This window comes from Pleurodeles waltl, chromosome 2_1, assembly GCF_031143425.1.
Source record: "Pleurodeles waltl isolate 20211129_DDA chromosome 2_1, aPleWal1.hap1.20221129, whole genome shotgun sequence".
Taxonomy (NCBI): domain Eukaryota; kingdom Metazoa; phylum Chordata; class Amphibia; order Caudata; family Salamandridae; genus Pleurodeles; species Pleurodeles waltl.
In genome coordinates this window covers 878,127,690-878,147,978 of record NC_090438.1, presented here as the reverse complement: position 1 = coordinate 878,147,978, position 20,289 = coordinate 878,127,690, and positions in this window count along the sequence as shown.

Below are 20,289 nucleotides of genomic sequence, written 5' to 3'. Positions count from 1 at the left end.
TTTCGCCAGTTTATCACTGACCTTTGGTGTGGCTGACTTGTGTGGGTGTCTGAGTTTTGGCGGATTCCGAGATGTGGGTCATAATAGCTGTGGCGGAATTCCGCGGCGGTGTGTTGGCGGTCTTCTGCACGGCGGTAAGCGGCTTTTACTGCCAATGTTGTAATGAGGGCCAAAGTCTGAACGTAGAAAGTTGACCGTGACCTCCCAGCCAGCGTATCCGAGGAGGGCTCCAAGGACGTCGGATCAAGATCCAGGCTTGCCTCAGTCGAAGGATTTTCACCTCGAAAAAACGACTAAGTCCGAAGGTAAAAATCTCCGCCGAGGGCTTCCACAACGCGTATCCGGAGAAGAGTTCCAGGAGGTCGGATTGGACTGGCAGGTTCGTCCCGCTGAAGAAAATCTTCAGAAGAATGACAAAGTCCGAAGATAAACTTTTGACCGAGGCCTCCCGCAGGCTGTAGCCAAGCCAGGCTCCATCACGGTCGGCCTTAAACTTTGACTTTGCCCTGGTCGCGGTGCGACCAGATGACCAGATTGGCACTTTTTGTTTCTAGGCGCTAGAAAATAATAATACTTCAAAAACTCATAGCTCCGTTTCCCATTATCCGATTTTATTTGTTTTTGTGTCATTTTAAAGATAAAAATAAAATCTATTTTTATAAATTGGTTTTGGATTTTTAAACTGTTTCCTGTGTTTTATTTAATTACTGTTTTGTGATATTTGAATGCTTTACACTCTGTCTCCTAAGTTAAGGCGTTGCCAAGCTACCAAAGGTTGAGCTGGGTTTAATTTACTGACACCTAACTGGACCTAAGTGGAGGTTAGTGGCCTATTGCTAAGTGTAGGTACTTACCTGCCCTTACCAATAACCCATTTTCCAACAACAGGGTTGTAATAAGTTTTGTACATTAGGTTTGAATTTTTCTTAGTGTTAGTCCATTTTTCATTTTCTTTTTCCTGTTGTGTGGAAAGTGATATGAAATCCAAGTGTGAACTCAGCAAGCTGTACATTTATGCAAAGTACATAAAATTTGGATTTTCAGCACGGGATTATTTGTGTAGATAGCACATTGCTTTCCATTGCTTTCCAGTAATAACTAATAATTGAATTTTAAAAAAAACTTAAACATTGAGAAAAAAGGAAACAGGCAACACAGTTTTAATCTGTATTTTTTTATTTTGGTAGCAGATTTTTAAAAGTTCCTTCTGGATGCAAAGAAAAATAGGGTTTGTTACTTGCTAAAGCACATGCAAAAGAGAGAGCCAACAACTGAGCTGTTGGTTATAATGCTACTTCACTGTGTACCAACCATGCAAATGATCATATGGTAAAAACAAAAATGGGCATGAAGGAAACCTATACAGCTTTGAAATGTGCCCATGATAGTGAGTTTATAAATAGTGGTTATTTGTACAACTCTGAACTTGGGGTTATCCATGTTATGATGTGATTCAGAAAAAAGCCAAAACTGAGAGGAATGTAATTGATAATATGAAATGTCCTAAGATTGTCTATTTGTTTGTTTCCACTCTTCTCTTAATACAAATGGTATTCCACTTGTGTAGGTAAGCGTACTGCCCATGACAAGGAAGCCCCAAAACATAGCAAATAAAAATATAAAAAGTTTTGGCAGGAAAATTGACCAATTCTGGCAATGTGTGTGGCTGTGGTATTTGGGACCCACCTCAGCTGCCACCAAGAAACACCTAACAAATCCACACATTTCTGAAAACCATACACCCAGGCAACCCAGGGTAGTGGGACATGCATGTATCACACTACCTATTCATACCCAAAATGTCCTGCAAATATAAATTTTCACCAAAATCATGCATTTTCTCACATTTCTGTAGGATAATTTGTCCAGAATCTGTTGCGATTCACATACTTCCTACCAACCTTATGTGGTTAAGATTATCACCCATGAAATGATCTGGGGAAAGCTATCATTGTGTTCTTTGCATGGTACAAGGTGTTGTCAACTTTCATCTCAGGTACAAGGAGTTTTGTGGATCCTCATAGATTCCAGAACTTTCTTTCACATGAATGTGAGGGAAATGAATAATTTTAGCCAAAGTCTGAGGTTTTTAGCCACACACAGCACACCACACTGAATTTACGTGGGTGTCTAGGTTTCAGAAATTCTTTGTGTCCCTAGAGTTACCTGGTTGCCGGCTAACCCAGAGCCTGAGGAGTTCAACCATTCATCATGCAAATGCAAGGAACCTGGAATTTACTTACTTGCTGTTGGCCCATGTGTCAAAACTATACCCAAAGGAATACAAATTTCCTCTCACTTGTATTGGGAATGAGGATGCTCAAAGTACTAGGGTGGCTTATTGACTGTTGTGGCTTTAAAAATGGGGTGCCACCTCTCAGGACAGACTGGTCCCAGGGATTTGCTGAGCCTCCAATTATATTCCAATTGCCTGTAGGTGAACTGGATTCCTGTAGGTCTGGCATAAATCAATTGGGGTTTTGCTCAGTCGATTCCCTGCTGATTTCCTTAGGGGATCTATGTTGTCAGTGCAGTTTGAGAGCCAGCGATGTAGGTTGCTTCCGGCTTCATTAGCGTCTGCTCTGTCCGGAGGGAGGTAGTGGTTGAGAGTGTTGGTGAGCTGTGCTTTTGTAACTTTGCCCAAGCATCTGCTGGGCGGGATCAGGGGGTGTGGTGGCATTCTGTGTTCTTAGTGTAGGTAAAGTGAATGCATTTGGGGTCAGTCCAATGGTGATCGGAGGTGTGGAAGATGGTGATGTTGTGCCCTGCTCAGAAAACTGGGTTGAGAATGTGTCCAGCTCTGTGGGTGGGGATGTTGATCAGTGTTTGAGGCCAAGGGTTGGAGGTTGTCCAGTAGGTTTGAGGTGTTGAGTTCATCAAGGGTATCAAGGTGGAAATTGAGGTCGCCAAGTAGGATGTAGCCGGAGGAGATGAGTGTGTGGGGGCGAAGAGGTCGCCGATGTCTTCGCAGAACTGGGGTCGAAGTCCGGGTAGCCTGTAGATGGCGGTGCCATTTAGGGAGGTGTTAGTATTGGTCAGAAGCTGGAAATGTAAGTTCTTGTGCATTAACTGCCACTGCAGCTCAATGGTGGTAGTCAGGAGGAGGCTGTTCTTGTTGATTATGGCAATGCCTCCTCCAGGCTGGTTGGCTCTGTCCTTGTGGATGATTTTGTATTTGTCCAGGATGGCTGTGGTGATGTCTGGAGCAGTGGTGGGGGTGATCCAAGTCTCTGTGAGGAAGGTGAAATCCGGGGCTGTTTAATCGAGGAGGTCCCAGACTTCTAACGTGTGCTTGACGAGGGAGCGTGTGTTGCGGAGTATGGGGTGGTGCTGGAGCAGGCACGCAAGAAAAAGGTCAATGGGTGTTCCTGGGGTTGGCTTGGTGGCAGGCTGATGATCTTCCCGGGGGAGGGCTCGAAGAGTGCTGGTGCCGAACCAGCAGAGGAGGTGAGAACCAGGGTCTGTGGCATTGGGTGCAGTCCAGGTACAGATGGGCGCAGATGGGCTTGCCTTTGGCACGCCTTCGGTCTGCGTGTGTTGTGACCACTGCATGCCCGCGCTGCAGCCACCATTAAGATGGGGAGGGAGGGGAGGGTTTGGTCAGCTGCGAGGTAGAAGGGTGGGAAAAAGCATTTAGTGGGGGGTAAGGTTAGCGGGGCTTCAAGGGCAACAGCGACGCAGGAAAAACGTAAGAAGGAGAAAAAAGAGAGGCAAAGAGTAAAGAGATACTTACTCTCAGATGTCCACTAGGCCACCAGAGGCAAGGTGCAGGCAGGAGCCTGCGGGTGGAGTCGTGCCTTGAACTGAGAGTCAGGCAGTCTCCCAGTTTGTCCCAAGCAGAGGCAGCAGCAGCAGCAGTTGGAGGAGCTGCACTGGGGAGGGCACCAGATGCTGACAAGGAGGTCAGAGGAGTCGCTCTCTCACATCGCTGAGGCTGCCATTAAGAAGGGAATGGTGGTGGGGGGGACCAGTCAGTTGGGAGGTGGGAGGGCACAAAAAAGCACTTCGCGGTAGGAAGGCCGCAGAGGAAGTAGCAGCACACGGAAACCACAAGAAGGAGAAAAAAGATAAGGGGACAAAAAAAATAAGTGAAATAAAATAGAAGTAAAGGCAGAAGTAAAACGGCAGGAGTAAAGAGAAGAGGATACTTTCTTTCAGATGGCCACTAGGCCACTAGGAATGAGGCGCAGGCAGGAGCCTGCGGCTGGAAGTGGGCCTCAAACTGAGAGTCAGGCAGGCTCTCAATTCGTCTCAAGCAGAGGCAGAGGCAGCAGCAGCACTAGCCAGAGGAACTGCACTGGGGAGGGCAACAGACACTGACCGAGAGGTCAGAGGAGTCGCCCTTTCACAGCACTGTGGCCACCATTAAGAAGGGGAGGGATGTGGGGGGTCCAGTCAGCTTGGAGGCTGGAGGGCGGGAAAAATCAATTCGTGGGAGGAGGGGGCGGGCTGCAGGGGCAGCAGCAGTTCAGGGAATACGCTAGAGGGAGAAAGAAGAGAAAGGGCCAGAAAATAAATAAGTGAAATAAAATAGAAGTGAAGGCAGAAATTAAAAGGCAGGAGTAAACAGAAGCAAAGAGTAAAGAGAGGAGGATACTTTCTTTCAGATGGCCACTAGGCCACCAGGAATAAGGCACAGGCAGGAGCCTGCAGATGGAAGTGGGCCTCAAACTGAGAGTCATGCGGGCTCTCAGTGCGTCCCAAGCATAGGGAGCAGCAGCAGCAGCCGGAGGAGCTACACTGGGGAGGGCAACAGACCCTGACCAGGAAGTCAGAGGAGTCGCCCTCTCACAGTGCTGTGGCTACCATTAAGAAGGGGAGGAAGGTAGGGGGTCCAGTCAGCTGGAACGCAGGAGGTTGGGAAAAAGTGCTTTGTGGGGGGTGCAGGGGTAAAAGCGGCGTGGGGAAAAGCTAAGAGGGAGAAAGAAGAGAAAGGGACAGAAAAGAAAAGAAATAAGTGAAATAAAATAGAAGTAAAGGCAGAAGAAAAAAGGCAGGAGAAAAGAAAGGATACTCACTTTCAGATGGCCACTAGGCCAACAAAGATGAGTCTAGCAAGGATGAGGTGCAGGCAGGAGCCTGTGGGTGGGGTTGGGCCTCGAACTGAGAGTCAGGCAGGTTCTCAGTTTGTTCCAAGCAGAGACAGCAGCAGCAGAGGAGTTGCAGTGGGGAGGGCAACAGGCGATGACCAGGAGGTCAGAGGAGTCACAGTATTTTAATTGGTCTGGCTTTCCAAGAAAATTTAAGGGTGCTCATATTGTACTCATAAGCACTCTTAAATTTTCTTGAAAGCTATACCAACTAAAATAGTGTAACCTGGCATAACTTTAAAACCATTAATGCAAAGATATTATTGTTAAAACTGCTGTTAAATATGGTATTGTGGGCCTTGTAGTTAATCCTATCTTGTTTTAATGGGAAACAGGAGTTAGCTTAGCCTTCTGGCTTGCAGACCTTTGCCCCCATCACCTAATGACTTTTACCCTACTTAGCTTGCTCTGTTTTAGCATAATTATTTAATTATATGTTTCCAAGATGGCTGCATTGTTTCTAGTTAGGCCAGTGTTTAAGTTTCACGTTATCAGTGCCACCGCGCCAAGGCGTCAATATCAAGTGACAAAGATAAACAAACTGTAGGTATTCATAATAGGTACTTTCTCTCTTCACGCCTTCGAGGGAATTGTTTACATGAATTGCCATCTCAAGCCTGTCTTTTTATCTATTATTTGGGAACAGACCTATGTCAGAGGTCTGAGCAGATCTGTATAAATGCACCTCACTTAGACAGATAGTCAGAGGGATTCCAACCATATGCCATCGCTGTTATCAATGTTGCACATCGCCTTGACGCTGAACCAGTTTTTGAGTTCCTAGGGGGTCTGTGCTAGAGACCTCATTTCAAGGTAACAAGTGTTGGGGGCTCTTCTCATGGACATGACATTGGCATATTAGGTTTATCATACCTAGCTCTCTTTAGGTTTGAGATTGGGTTCATCATACTAGGGTATTAGGACATATTTCACACTTCATGTAATTTCATGTCATTTCATGCCATTGCAATATGGTGGGGTTTTTGTGTTAATGACTCTCGTGTTCACAATTCTGTTTCTGGCATTATTCATTATCCTGATCATTGCAGCCCATGCAACTTAGCGTAGATTGCAGTTTTGTTAAGTAAAACCTATTGAAAACTTTACTGCATCTTCTTCATTGCCTGCGTTTGATTGAGACATGCTTGTTTATGTGAGAAAGGGGTAATCTTTATTTAACCACAACACTCCCTGAGATGTTGCACTCTTGAGTCCATGCGTAAAGGCTGCCACAAATCACCTTTTACTGTTTGGGTTTTTTGTGAGGTGCTGCTTGTGAGCCAGGAGGGTTGGGACGACAGGTGCGACTTGTTGTAGGACTGGCATCGTCACCTACAAACATAAGAACTGTCATCCTTAAACAAGCAGTCTTGCCTAGAATAAGTCAAACTACGATAGCCCTTATCTCCACCACTAAATGTCCTGAAATTTCGACTGGCTCTGGGCCTCCGCAGGGTTTAATTCAGCACTGGGACAACCAGCTTTAAACCCAGCACGTTTGTTTTTCGGGTCGTGCGCGCAAGAGCTCTGGCCTATTGTAATCTCTCTGTGAGCTTTTAACCACGCCCACTATTGCTATTCATTCTTTATTGTGCTTGTTTTAAATGCTTCATTTGTATTGGTGCATTTTGTGAAATGTTTCTCCTTTTGTGCTGAGTTCACTCCCAGGTGATTTCACTAAGTGAACATTTTTGTTGCCCATTACACTACGTCACGCTTCCTCCTGTTATAGCGTGCAATGTCCCCTCCTCCGGTTTTGGTTTGTTTTTCATCCCAGCCACGATCCTCTCTAGACATTCATGCAGGAAGCCAATAACTATGACGCTCATGCCCATGATGGCCATGGCGCTTTGAATTGGCTTGCTTATGTCAACTGTTTTACTTTTCATTTTCAATTTATGTGGCAAGAAATGTCCAGTTAGGAATTTACAACACTGACAGTTCTAAGTTGAGCAAAGGCGAGACCCATTGAATTGCAAATGCTTGCTTTTATTAATGATCATGTTCCATTGCAACCTTAACTAGGTTATAATAAGACTTGTTATATAAGGTACTCCAAAGAACCTTCTTTGACATCGTTTCACATATTTGAAGTATGAACCCAAGCAAATAAAATGTGAATGAGAAAGGCCTGCTCACCACCTTTCAGTGATGGGGAACATCGGCTGGCCACCTTACACTGATGTGGAAGATTATCACACTGCCACTCATTTTTCATTTATTTCGAAACCGAAGCATTCTATAAACCTTTCTACATTTAAAATCTATTTGTGGTTTTATTTCTGTATAGAAATTGGGCCTTTATACTTATATACTCTGTAGAGCTACGCCCTTTGCTGCACCTTTCCTTGTCGTTGGAGTTAGACCTAGAGAAAATCTCGCAGAACGCTTTGATATGTGCAGAGTCAGTTTCAATTATTTTACACAATGGCAAAAGTCAAATCAGATTTGATTTCCTAGTCTATTTCACACTCATCGTCTTTTTGGAGTCCCGACGTTAAGTACCTTACCACTAAGCTTTCCTCTGCTGTGAATTCTTCTCGCTTTTTCATAGCTGTAATACATAAAAACAACCCAGCTCTGATTTAAATGCGTTCTTGGTATAGTTTAAGGTAGGATTTTAGTATTCCCTGCTGCACAATTAGTTGTTAAGACTCATTAGTTTGTGTGTATTAGTCTTCTGCATCTGTTTGTTATTCCCTCCTGCTATCATTGGAAAACCATTGAAAAGCTCAGGGGACGGCTTAATCAGAATATATTACACGCTAAGTGAGTGCTGTTTACTGTTACTTACTCTTGGAGCTACATCTCATCATCAGAGCAATATCCGATTTAAAACGGAATAAAAAGCTCTTAACAACCCGTGCTGACACCCTACATTATTTGTATTCAGTTCTACAGTGGAGAAAAAATCCCATTTTTATATTTCAAATAATTCATACTTAGCAGAAAATCCAGAATCTGAACATGGCTGCGCAATAAAACAATGTATTCTGCACGTCAACTACTGTCTTCGACAAGAGTCTGTTGACTGCGCAGAATAAATAACTACATGTAATTGATTTGGTGAATAAATGGTAAATGAGAAAAGCATTCACTTCCTGCCTCTGCCCCTCCCGGTCAATATCTGTGCCAGCTCCGTCTAGAGCAGAGGATGCCGGAAAGGCATGTAGTGGAGATAAAAAGAACATACTATTGAAACTGGTATTTTTTCTTACTCCGTTATTCGTACTACTCGATACACTCTATGGCTGGAGTTGGGCACGTATGAGGTCTAACGACGGGATAACGGATGAGGGTGCGCTTCATAAATACCTTAAATAAATAAATAAATGGGCCTGATTCACAAAGGTAAACGTACACTGTTGTGTAAGTTTACACTTGCTCTAGTAACTTTAGTACTTTTTGGTATTCACAGACTATGAGTGTAATTGTATTACTAGTAAATTGCTAGTAGTAAAATTACACTTGTAGGGCCTGATTCACAAAGGTAAACTTAGACCAAAAGTCTAAACTTACACCAAAAGTCTAATTATACTTCAAGTAAGGTTTTAAGTTTTGGTCTAAGTTTAGACTTTCGGTCTTGTCTAATTTTAGTAGTTAAGTTGGACTTTTGATCTAAATTTAGACTTTTGTTCTAACTTTACCTTTCTGAACTGGGCCCATAGTTAGGGAATTCCAGTAAGTAGTAAAGTTACTGCCGCAAGGGTAAACATACACAACAGTGTAAGTTTACCTTCGTCAATCAGGCCGAATCAGCATCATACCGATAGTACAAAAGAGTAAGTCAAGCTACACAGAACAACCGTCCAATAAGTAAATCTATGTTAATTGTCAAAACAGTTTCAATTTAGGTTTCATGGCATCTAAAACTGTACTCCTCACTGAAAATAACTGATAGCAACATCTGAAAAAGTATGACCAATATAACAAGCACATCCATTAAGTGCACACTTCCAATATTAATGTCAATGCAACTCATTGGTCAGGCCAAACTCTAATCAGCCTGCCAAAACTACTTATTTGATCAATGTTTACACTGTAGAGTTATCTATGTAAACAGCTGACATTTGTATTGATGAAGCAGTGACATAGGTTATCTTTGATTCATACTGAGTGACTCATTTACAAGTGTTTGCCGCAGGACAGCGCAGCAAGTCACTTTGCTGTGCTGCCCTTCGTCATTAGGAAAGGGCAGGATTTCACTGTATTAATTAAATACAGTGCATTCCTGTCCCCTTTGCTGGTGCACAAATTGGTGCATAGCGCCAGCGCAGGCACCATGATGCAAGGGTATGTGTGTTATTGACATTTTCCTGCACAAAAGCAATTGATGAAGGCCTTTTCCACTTTCTCTCTGCTGAGTACAGCAGACATAAAAAGAGGAAAAAATTAGAAGGAATCAAGTAATTTCTTCTTGTTTCACCTGCCTGGGGAGGCGCACACTTTTGCTATATTTCCAAGTTTAAAAACCCATGGGTGTTGCATAGGAAAACCCACTACTGCACAACCCATTGGACGCCTTCTTGATGTAGAGTGAGGCAACTTGCCTTAGTCCATATCTATGAGGCCACACAAAGCCACGCAGGGTGGCTTAGTGTTGCCTCACAGACATGATTGAGATGCCTGCACCACCGGAGCGTCATAAAAAGTGACTCTCCAGCCTCATAGGACTCTTGTAAATGAGACACTAAGGTGGTCATTATGAACATAGCGGTCCGTTCCGCGCCGCTGGCGGTGGAGGTAGAAATTGTCAACAGAGGAGCGGGCCGGACCGACAAATAATGAACCAAACGAAAGACAGGCATCCCGTAAACCACCACCGCCAGCAGAGGAGTACCGACGACGATGGCAGAGTCCGCCCACAGAAAGGCCAACGGAAAGGCCAAACCCACCCTCCAAATAATGAACCACCAGTCCGCCGTCAGTTCCGGGGCGGGAACAACCGCCACGCAAAGCCTGGCGGAAATGAACCAAATTCTATTAAACAATCACCGGAGGCCCACAGAATGCGCCAAAGCAGACATGGATAGAGAGATGCACAGATTTGACAATAAAGTAGTTCTCTGCCAGTTGCATCCATACTTCACTTTTTTCACAATTTAACACAGGGGACAGTGTTACAGGTGTGATATGTGTTTTATTGGTTGAAGTGAGTGAATAGTGTTATTTACAGTGATGGCAAGTCGTAAGGGGGGATGTCCTCAAGACCAACATGGTGGCAGCCTTGTTGGTAGTATTGATGGGTCCATCTTGTCTTACAGTAGTTCATATTGCCTCTTAGCAATGTGTGGTTGGTGATTGGGTGGGATGGTTGCTGTGCATATTGTTGCTGAGTTACATTTTGAAGGGGGCCTTGTTCTTAGCTGGGGTTCCAGTACCATATCTTGGCCTGGGGGTCCGTTTGGGCGCCTGCTGTTGATCTTCAGGGGATGACATGGTAGGCCCTTGGGTTTCTTGTGAGGGTAGTTCCTGGGATGTTTCTGCTGATGGGGTACTCTGATGCTGGTTGTCCAGTGCTGTTGTGGGGGCCTCTTGTCCTGTGTGGGTGTCAGACTGGTTTTTGACCAGCTGCAGCAGTGCTCCTGCTATGGTGGCCATTGTGGCGTTGTGCTCTTCCCACTGCTCCATGGCCTGTTGGTGGTGTTCCTGCTGCATCCTCTGACTGTGCTCCAGGATGGACACAATCTGTGCCAACCTGTCATGGGCATGCTGGTAGGCCCCTAATACCTCAGATATCACGTCCTGGGTTGCTGCATCCATCCTGTGGCCTCCCCCATGGCCCGTGCCCTAGCCACCTGTGCCTGTGTCCCCTGCACAGGTCTGGCAGTACCACTTGTACTGGGCCCCCCCCTTCCTGCATGTTGGGAGTGGGAGACTGTGTCCTCTTTACCTGTGCTCCACCAGTCTGTGGCCTGGATACACTTGTGTGGGGATGCCTGCCCTTGGCTGCTGGTCTTGACTGGGTGGTAGGGGTGACAGCGGTTTCCTGGGTGGGGCTGCTGCATGGTGAGAGTCCAGGACTGTGTGAGGGGCCTGCCTGCTCATCAGTGTCCAGGGATCCTTCACCAGTGTCCTGTGAGGTACCTCTGTCTCTCTAAGGGGCACTGGTACTCCTTGTCCCGTCTGTTAGGGTTGCATGTGTGGTGGTGCCTGCTGGGGGACATAGAAATGTCTGTTACAGCTGCATGAACGTTTGAGATGAACAGGACTGGGCTATTTTGTGCTGGTGTTACTTTCAGTGGCCTTCCAGGGTGCCTTTGTGAGGTTGACATTGCATTTAGTGCCAGTGTGGGGTTGCATTGTGGTTGGGGGTTTCGTTCCATTGTGGGTACGTGCAGGGGTAGGTGACTGCACAGGGGGAGGGATGAGGGCCTGTTAGTGGGTTTGTGGTAATGCGGGGCGGTGGATGTAGTGGCTGATGCCTGGGTGGGGTGTTGGTCCTGGTGGGGGTGGGTGGGGTGGGGTGGTGCATGCATTACAGGTATGGTATATATGGGGTATATGTTGATGACTTACCTGTGTCCAGTCCTCCAGTCCACAGGGTGCAGGATGGTCAGTACCTTTTCCTCCCAGTCTGTGTATTCTGGTGGTGTTGGTGGCGGTCCTCCCCCAGTCTTCTGCACTGCGATGTGGTGGCTTGATGCTTTGCCCCTGACCTTCCCCCGCAGCTCGTTCCATCTCTTACGGATGTCATCCCTGGTGCGTGGATGGTGTCCCACTGCATTGACCCTGTTCACAATGGTCTGCCACAGCTCCATCTTCCTTGTGATGGGCGTGTGCTGCACCTCGGCCTGAATATTTGTGGCTCCACCTTAAAGATCTTGTACACCATGGTCCTTAACTCCCTATCAGTGAAGCGTGGATGTTTGGGCAGTGACATGGTGAGTGTGGTGAATGGTGTTGGGGCTGGGAACGAGGTGAGGGTGCTCTGCTGTGGGTCGGTGTGCGTGTCCTGTAGGCTGGCGTTCGCTGTCTACCTCTGGTGCTCTCCGTCTTCTTGGCATGGTTTCATTGCAAAGGATTGTGGGGTGTGTCTGGGGGTGTTTTATGGGGTTCTGGATGTGTGTTAGGTGTGTGAGTCATACGCATATCCAATGTGTGCACTTCTTGTTGTTAAGTCCACTTGCCGCCCGTGGCGGGCGTAGCCGCCAATGGTCGTCCGGCCTCCACTGTCTGCCAAGGTGATTTGTGCATCATTATTTGGAGAGCAGGATGTGGGTGTGCTTGGTGATGGCGGGGTGGGGAGGTCCGGGATTCCCGCCAACAGGGTTATGGCGGGAAGTGGTGGTCTGGTGAATTTTGATGGGGTATTTCCATTCACCGCCAATGGCGGGATTCTGCTCACCGCTGCAACAGCGGTCGGCGTTTTTTCCCGCCATGTTCATAATGATGATCTAAGTATCCACTCCACCTCACAAATTTACAAAACATTACATATCAGAATATTTACATTCATGGCAGTTTTTAAATCAAAACCTGAATCTATGAGCTGAGAAATATTCAGGCCTTGACTCCGAGTGGGGTGGTGAATTCCAAACTCTGAGCAACCATTGGAATTCTGAGAATTACAGTAAAGACCTCATCCCACCAATTATCCTTGAAATATTTTGGCAAGTTAACCTTGATGAAATGTATTTATTGGAAAATGTGCAGAAAAGCAGTGATACAGGCACAAAATGCTGTAGTAACCACTTTTTCCCATTTAGTTCATCATTATCCCCTGACAATCCCATAACGAGAGGTATTCTCACATCTAATAAATACCTCACCTGTGGGGACTGGTATTGGTATGGTTCTGTGGTGCAACAAAGATCTCCAGTGTCCAAATTGCGAGCCTCATCACACTCAGAATGAGTGAAAAACATGTACAATTATAAACTGCTGCCATTTGCTAATGGCTGTCAATAGCAATAAGATTAAAGATATTGATGGCCACATGTAGTAAAAGATTTATCCATCGCAAAAAGTGAATTGGGCCTTCTGCGATCACTAAATGGCCTTCTGACATATACCAACCCTATTTTGTGAGTCAGTAACCTATTACCGACTCACAAAATAGGGTTTGCGATTCAGCATTAGGAAAGGGCATGTTAAGGGCGTCCCTTCCCAAAAGCGACTCGCATTGGTATGTGTGAAAGTTTTGCGACTGGAATGCAGTCACCAAACATTTATAGTTTACCATCATTTTGACTTTGGTGGTAACACATTCACAAACAGGAAAGGGTCCCTCTGGGACCCCTTCCTCTTTGTGAGTGGGGGCACCAACATTTTTCAGAGCAGGTTGTGATCCCATGGGCCACTGCCTACTCTTAAAAATTGAAAACAAAAAAATGATTTTTGTTTTTCAAATTCATCCCGTTTTCATTTCAGGGAAATGGGCTACATTTTTAAAAAATTGCTCTATTCAAAAAGCAGTCAAAGACATGGTGGTCTGCTGACCGTCAGCAGGCCACCATATCTGTAAGTGCAAGTCATTCCCAATGGGTCACAAATTGTGACCTGTCTCATGAATATTAGTAATGCAGGTCCCTAGCGACCCATTTGGGAACCGCAAACAGTGTCTTAGGCAGTGTCGTACATAGCATTTTGCAACTTCCTAACTGAGTGCTGCAAAAAGTTACCATTGGGACAACACATATTCCGGGGATAGTACATGTGGCCCTGAATCCCTTGGTTACCTTTCCAAGACGCTTGCCTTTTTGACAGCATCCTGTCTACATTCGATCTTCACTTGTTCCATAGTATTTTCTGAAACATGAATTTTCAGTTTACTATTTCTTCAGCAGGAATCCTAGCGTTCCTCATTTGTATCTCTTTTAATTCAATTGATTTGGGTCCGCTTACCCTTCCCCTCCACTTTTTCTCTCATCTGCCCACAACCTTTCAGCATAATTTGCTCCACATAATTCTGCCACTAACCTGTCCAATTTCTATGAAAAAGTGTGCCTGACTACATTACTCGGCACAAGTACCACCTCTGTCAGTGAAGTGTCCTTTGCTTCTTCCTTTCCAGTGCCTGTTACTTTGTTCCAACCACTGTCTGCTCTCCTTCCCCGCTCTGCATTCTGCTTTTACATGTCCCTGCTGTTTCAACAGGTTTATGCCACTCATGATGAGTGCCTTAAAACTTTCCCATTCCCTATGACCCTTTTTCCTCTCTTTCCACCACTCTTAAGCAGTACTTCATGCTAGGCACATCACCAACCCATTCTGCTCCGCAGCTTCCTCTTTGCTCCACTCATAATCTCACTGTAGAGGCTGGAAAGGTAAAGGTAACTGTGTATTAAGAGTTGACAATGAGATTGAGGAGTTCATAAAATAAGGTTGAAAGCCATGTTGTTAGTAAATCTCATCAAAACCAGGAGGGGGCTTTGTTGTACTTCAATGGACAATATTTTTTATTATTTTGGTGTATTCACCATGAAATATTTTTTAAACTAAAAAAATATGTTTTAAAATACAATTTTCAGTAATTGAAATACTGGAATCCACGTTTTGTTTCTAGCAAAAACAAGAGACACATTTTCTGAATAAAGAAAGGAAAATAGCGTAGTTTAGTAGTTTAGTTTGGTGCTGTCATTCTCTCTAAATAAACTGTCATGCTTGGAGACAAAGGCCCTCATTATGACAATGGCGGTAAAAACCTCCTAATGTGGCGGCGACGGCCACCAAAAGACCGTCGCCGCGGCTACCAGTAATCTTCCGTATTATGACCAGAGGTGGATTTCCGCCAAAACAACGGAGGAAATCCATCTGTGGCCATGCGGGCAGATGGCAGTAAGATAGCGCTGCTGCCACCAGCAGCACGACGCCAGTAGACTGCCATCAGCCATATGATGACCCATAATACGGCCTGGCGGTGTTCTGCTGGTGGACGCTGATGGTGGCAGAAGCGCCCCGTCTCCTGCCAGAGGAGGGGGGTGCGGGGTGCTGTGTGTGTGTGGGGGGATGTGTGTGAATGTTTCTGTGTGCGTGGATGTGGGTGTGTGTTGCGTGTTGAATGCGTGTGTGCATGTATGGAGGTGTGAGTGCATGTATGTTTTGTTATGTAAATGCATGTCCGCATGTATGTATGAAAGTGTGTGCGGATGTGTGTATGAATGGATGTATGCATGCGTGGATGCATGTGGGAATGGGTGTGTGTATGCGTACGTGTGTGTGTGTGTGTGTGTGTGAAGGGGGTGTGAATGTAGGGAGGGTGGGGGGCTTTGGTGAGGAAGGGGGGGTGGAGGGGCCTAACTGTAGGAGGAGGGGGAGACCCCCTATCAGTGATAGGGAAGGATTTCCCTGTTACTGATAGTGCCTACCACCATGGTATTCGTGGCACTAAGAAAGACACGAAAACCATGGAGGTAGGCGGGGTCATAATCTAGCAGGCAGAACAGTGATGGCTGCCGGGCGGAGATACATATCTCCAGCCCGGTGGCTATTACCGCTGTAGCAGTTGGGGTAGTACATTGTGGGGTTGGCTTTAACCAACCCGCCAATGTCATAATATTTCGGTAAGTACCACCAGCCTGTTGGCAGTACTTACTGCCATATTATCGAAGACCGCCGGGGTCCCCCAAAGTTAGCTGGGGGCAAGAAAAAGGGACAGAGACTAGGCGACCAATTGGGAAAAAATGGATAATTCAGACGGATGAAGATATTTCTGTGAATTACGTAAATTAAATCATGTTTATCACACGTCTGACATACTTGAGTTTAGAAGATCTGTTCTAGTGATACACTAAAACCTAAAAATTCTGACCGACCAAACCAGCTGTGCATACCTTTTCACGTTTCCCTCAAACACTGCCATGCATTCAGTCACTGTATCGGCACAATCCACAGGGCACACAGGCTTCATTCTCATGTACTAAACACAGAGGGGCTTATTTACAAGTCACGTGCAGCGCCGGTGCATCAGTTTTGTGACGCACCAGCAGCGCATAATGCAGGTCAATATCTTCAAGACCAAGCAAAGCCACTTTGCATGGCTTTTCCTAGCCTGGTAGATATGATGTAAGGCAATGCAGCGACATGCAATTTTCAGCGAGGAGGAGGTGGCAGCACCTGATTTTTATGTGCAGCACCACCTCTCTTCTGTGCTGGCAGCAGGCCTGTAAGGGGTTATCCCCTGTGAGAACATTGGCAGTGCTGGGCTAGGGTGTGCCAGTTGGTAATTGTCGTCACCGAGGTCCAGTGCACCACCCAGCAGCTGATGCACCACTTAACCTGCTAGGTGCACAGATCCGGGGCTTGGTGACTATTATATTTTTATTGTGTTTGTGTTCTACAATGGTAACCTTTTTTCTCCGAATAGCATGCAGCTTCCACTCAGAGGTAAGTTACTTTTAAATTACGTTAAGATTATTATTTATTATGTGATCCAGTTAGAGCTAGGCATGTGCTCAGTGCTACATCACTGATTTTTATACTCATAGGTAGGCACTAGCTTTGGCTGATTATTTAGGAAGCCATTGCAACGCAGATTTTTTCTGTCCTCCTCCTTACTCCATAGTCAATTAGGGATATCAGTGAGTTAGCATTCTCTGTGACTTTAGATAGCATGCACAGTCCCAAGCAATTTCATAGTGATGTGAGTATGCATGCATTGCAAAAAAAGGAGGCTGAGTTGGTCCATCAAGGTTCTTAAGAAAAGAGAATAGAATGAAAGATCATTCATTGCAATTCATTAGTTCTAAATGTAGATTTTCTATTTTTCTTAATGAAATTTGGAAAAGGGATTTCAGAAGTATTGCAAACTCAACGATATTTGATCATACTAGAATAGTGCTATAGGTGATTAGACCACCAGTGCCGATGCTGATGGCTCTGCTCATCCCAGTAAGTCCTTTTATTTAATTTTATTATTTTTATTATTATTTTTATAATTATTATTATTATTATTATTTCTCTAACTTTTACCTCTCCCCATTTTTATACTACTTTTCATTTTGGCTTGTTTAGTTTTCACTTATACAGTCTCTATTTTTTCCAACTCCCCTATCCAAGTTTGTTTACTTCTTGTTAATCCTGCATTAAACCCTTAGCTTCTGGGCATCTGCTAAACACTTCTGGTTGCGGTGATATATAAGGCTTGTAGGTTCATCAAGAACCCTAGGTATCCAGAGCCAATAAATGAGCTGCACCTTGCAATGGGTTTTCATTGTATTCGGGTGTACAGCAATTTATTTGGTGAAATTTAAAGAGTGAAAAATAGGTATCAAGGAAACCTTTGTATTTCCAAAATGGGCACAAGATAAGGTGTTGAGAAACGGTGGTTATTTGCACATCCCTGAATTCCGGGGTGTTCATACTAGCATAAGAATTACAGAATTACAGGGTATTTCTCAAATAGACGTCTTTTTTTACACATGGTCTGACTTTTGGAAGGAAAAAATGTAGAGAAAGACTAGGGGCAATAACACTTGTTCTGCTATTCTGTGTTTCCTCAAGTCTCCCAATAAAGATGGTACCTCACTTGCGTGGGTAGACTTAATGCCCGAGACAGGGAATGCAACATGGACACATCACATTTTTACATTGAAATCTGACGTGTTTTTTGGAAAGTGCCTAGCTGTGGATTTTGGCCTCTAGCTCATCCGGCACATAGGGAAACCAACCAAACCTATGCGTTTGAAAACTAGACACATAGAGGAATCCAGAATGGGGTGACTTGTAGGGCTCTCACCAGGTTCTCTTACCCAGAATCCTTTGCAAACCTTACGATTTGACAAAAAAACACTTTTCCCTCAGATTTCAGTACTGCAAAGTTCTGGAATCTGAAAAGAGCCACAAACTTCCTTCCAACCAGCATCCCCACGTCTCCAGAAAAAAATGGGACCTTACTTCTGTGGGTAAGCCTAGTGACCACAACAGGAAATGCCCCAAAACACAACATGGACACATCACATTTTTCCAAAGAACTAACATTTTTTTTGCAAAGTGCCTAGCTATGGTCTTTGGCCTCTAACTCAGCTGGTACCTAGTAAAAAATCTACCAAACCTTTGCATTTTTGAAAAGTAGACACCTAGGGGAACCCAGGATGGGGTAACTTGTGGCGCTTTCACCAGGTTCTGTTACCCAGAATCCTTTTCAAACCTCAATATTTGTGGGAAAAAACACGTTTTAATCACATTTCGGTGATAGAAAGTTCTGGAATCTGAAAGGGGGCACAAATTTCCTTCCACCCAGCATTCCTCCAAGTCTCCCAGTAAAAATGGTACCTCACTTGTGTGGATAGGCCTAGTGCCCGTGTCACAAATAGATCACACAACAGTCAATGTTGGTCCTTCCATGAGGGCAACTGTTGACCCTGGGGTGATCCATTCCTGATGCAGGCACTAGGTACAGGCACTCAAGTGGGGTAGGGTTTTTATCAGGACAGGTGGGGAAACACTGGGTGGTAGGAATTTTGTGGATCCCAGCATATTCCTGTAGTTTGTGTGACAAAAATGCAAGAAAACATTGAGTTTTTATTCAACATTTCACCTTTGCAGGGTATTCTGGGTAAGAAAACTTTGGGGAATCCCCACAAGTCACGCATCTGTAGACTTCCCTGGATGTCTAGTTTACAGAAATGTCTGGGTTTGGTAGGTTTCCCTATATGGCCGCCGAGCCCAGGACCAAATACGCAGGTGCCTGACTTACAAAACCAGGTTGTTTTGTGATAGATAATTTTGATGTCTCCATAATACTATTTGGGCAGTGGAATTTGGGGCTGAACTAAATTGGGGAGTTCCCAAGAGAGCACTCTCTCTGTGCTTGCTGCCGAATGCACCTGCTCTCTGGTCTGGGCTAACCCACTATTGTGGCGCTGCACAGACTGCTTGCGAAGGGACAGCAGGACTGTCCTCATCACCTCCCTCATTATCACTGGAAGAGGAATTATCGAATGGGACTCAGACGACTGAAAAATCACTCCCAGAGTCTGCGCCATTGTCCTATCCCTCAGATGCTGTCTCAGTATCTGCTGTCTCAGTCTCTGATCCTACGTCAGAGCTGTCCTCTATAACCCGAGTGAGGCTTGAGCAGCAGTCATCCAGCGACATGCCATCTCTGCTATTGGCTAAACTGTTGCTCTAAAACACTAGCCTATAGAGACAGTCACAAAATTGCTGATGGGTGTGTGTGTGATACATGCAACAGTAGAGGTCACCTTACCTTTGCTTCTTCCCTCAATCAGCACGTTCTCTCAATACACTAAAAACAAAACACACTATTACTTCACCTTGTCACATACCAATCGTCACAGTCTTTAGAGCATCTGGCGCCCAGTCTAACAATTATTATTCGTTCTCCCACTCCCATTACCTCCTCGTCTGATTCCCTCACTACCACCCAGCAAAAGTGCTCTTTCTCTCTCCATAGCCCACCTCGCACATACATTTCATTTGTGTTATAGCACAGGTAGTGACTGGCTTTACTAATCTACTCAGCTACTTACATAAAATACAGATTTGATCTTTGCAGTAGGCATAAAAAACTTCTGCGCTACTTTATGGCATCAACTGCCACTAGACAAAAGTCAGATCCTTTTGTAGCAGAAACATAATCACAAGACTTACTTGACTTTTTTATTGCTGCCTAAAAGCTAGATGAAACACGTCAGTTGAAGTATGTACATAGCTTTGAAGATGCAAGCTGCAACTGCAAGAGAACTGGTGGCAAATATATATATATATATATGCAAAACAAAAACATTTGCTCAACCTAAGCATTTGGCCTATGACCAAGGATGAGATGTCTGAAATGAGTAAGGTCTGGAAAATGTGTAAATAATTCTTTGAATGTTACTGGCTTTCCAAATTAAACTGCAACCTGCTGAGGGTGTGCTTTCTGTCCGGAGGACAACTTTGTTTTGCACATAATTAACGGCCTGTCCAGCCGTGAAAGCAGCACCACTGCAGATAGTAAGCAGGTTTGTGTGAATCTACTACATCGTCATATAAAGAGCAACAAGAGGGAATAATTCCAGCAAAACTCAATAACTGTGCTTTGAATTCACCTACCAAGGTTTTAAAATGTGCTTTAATGTGTGTTTGGCTGCAGCAACCTACCAAGGCAGAAATGATCGTCTACTAAAGATGTAATATAAATGTGCAAGGCTACCACTACCAAGATGAATTGGGTAACTCACCAGAGCATTTAATCAAGTAATCAGGTGCCTGCAATCATTTGCTCAACCCAAGCATATGGCCTGTGACCAAG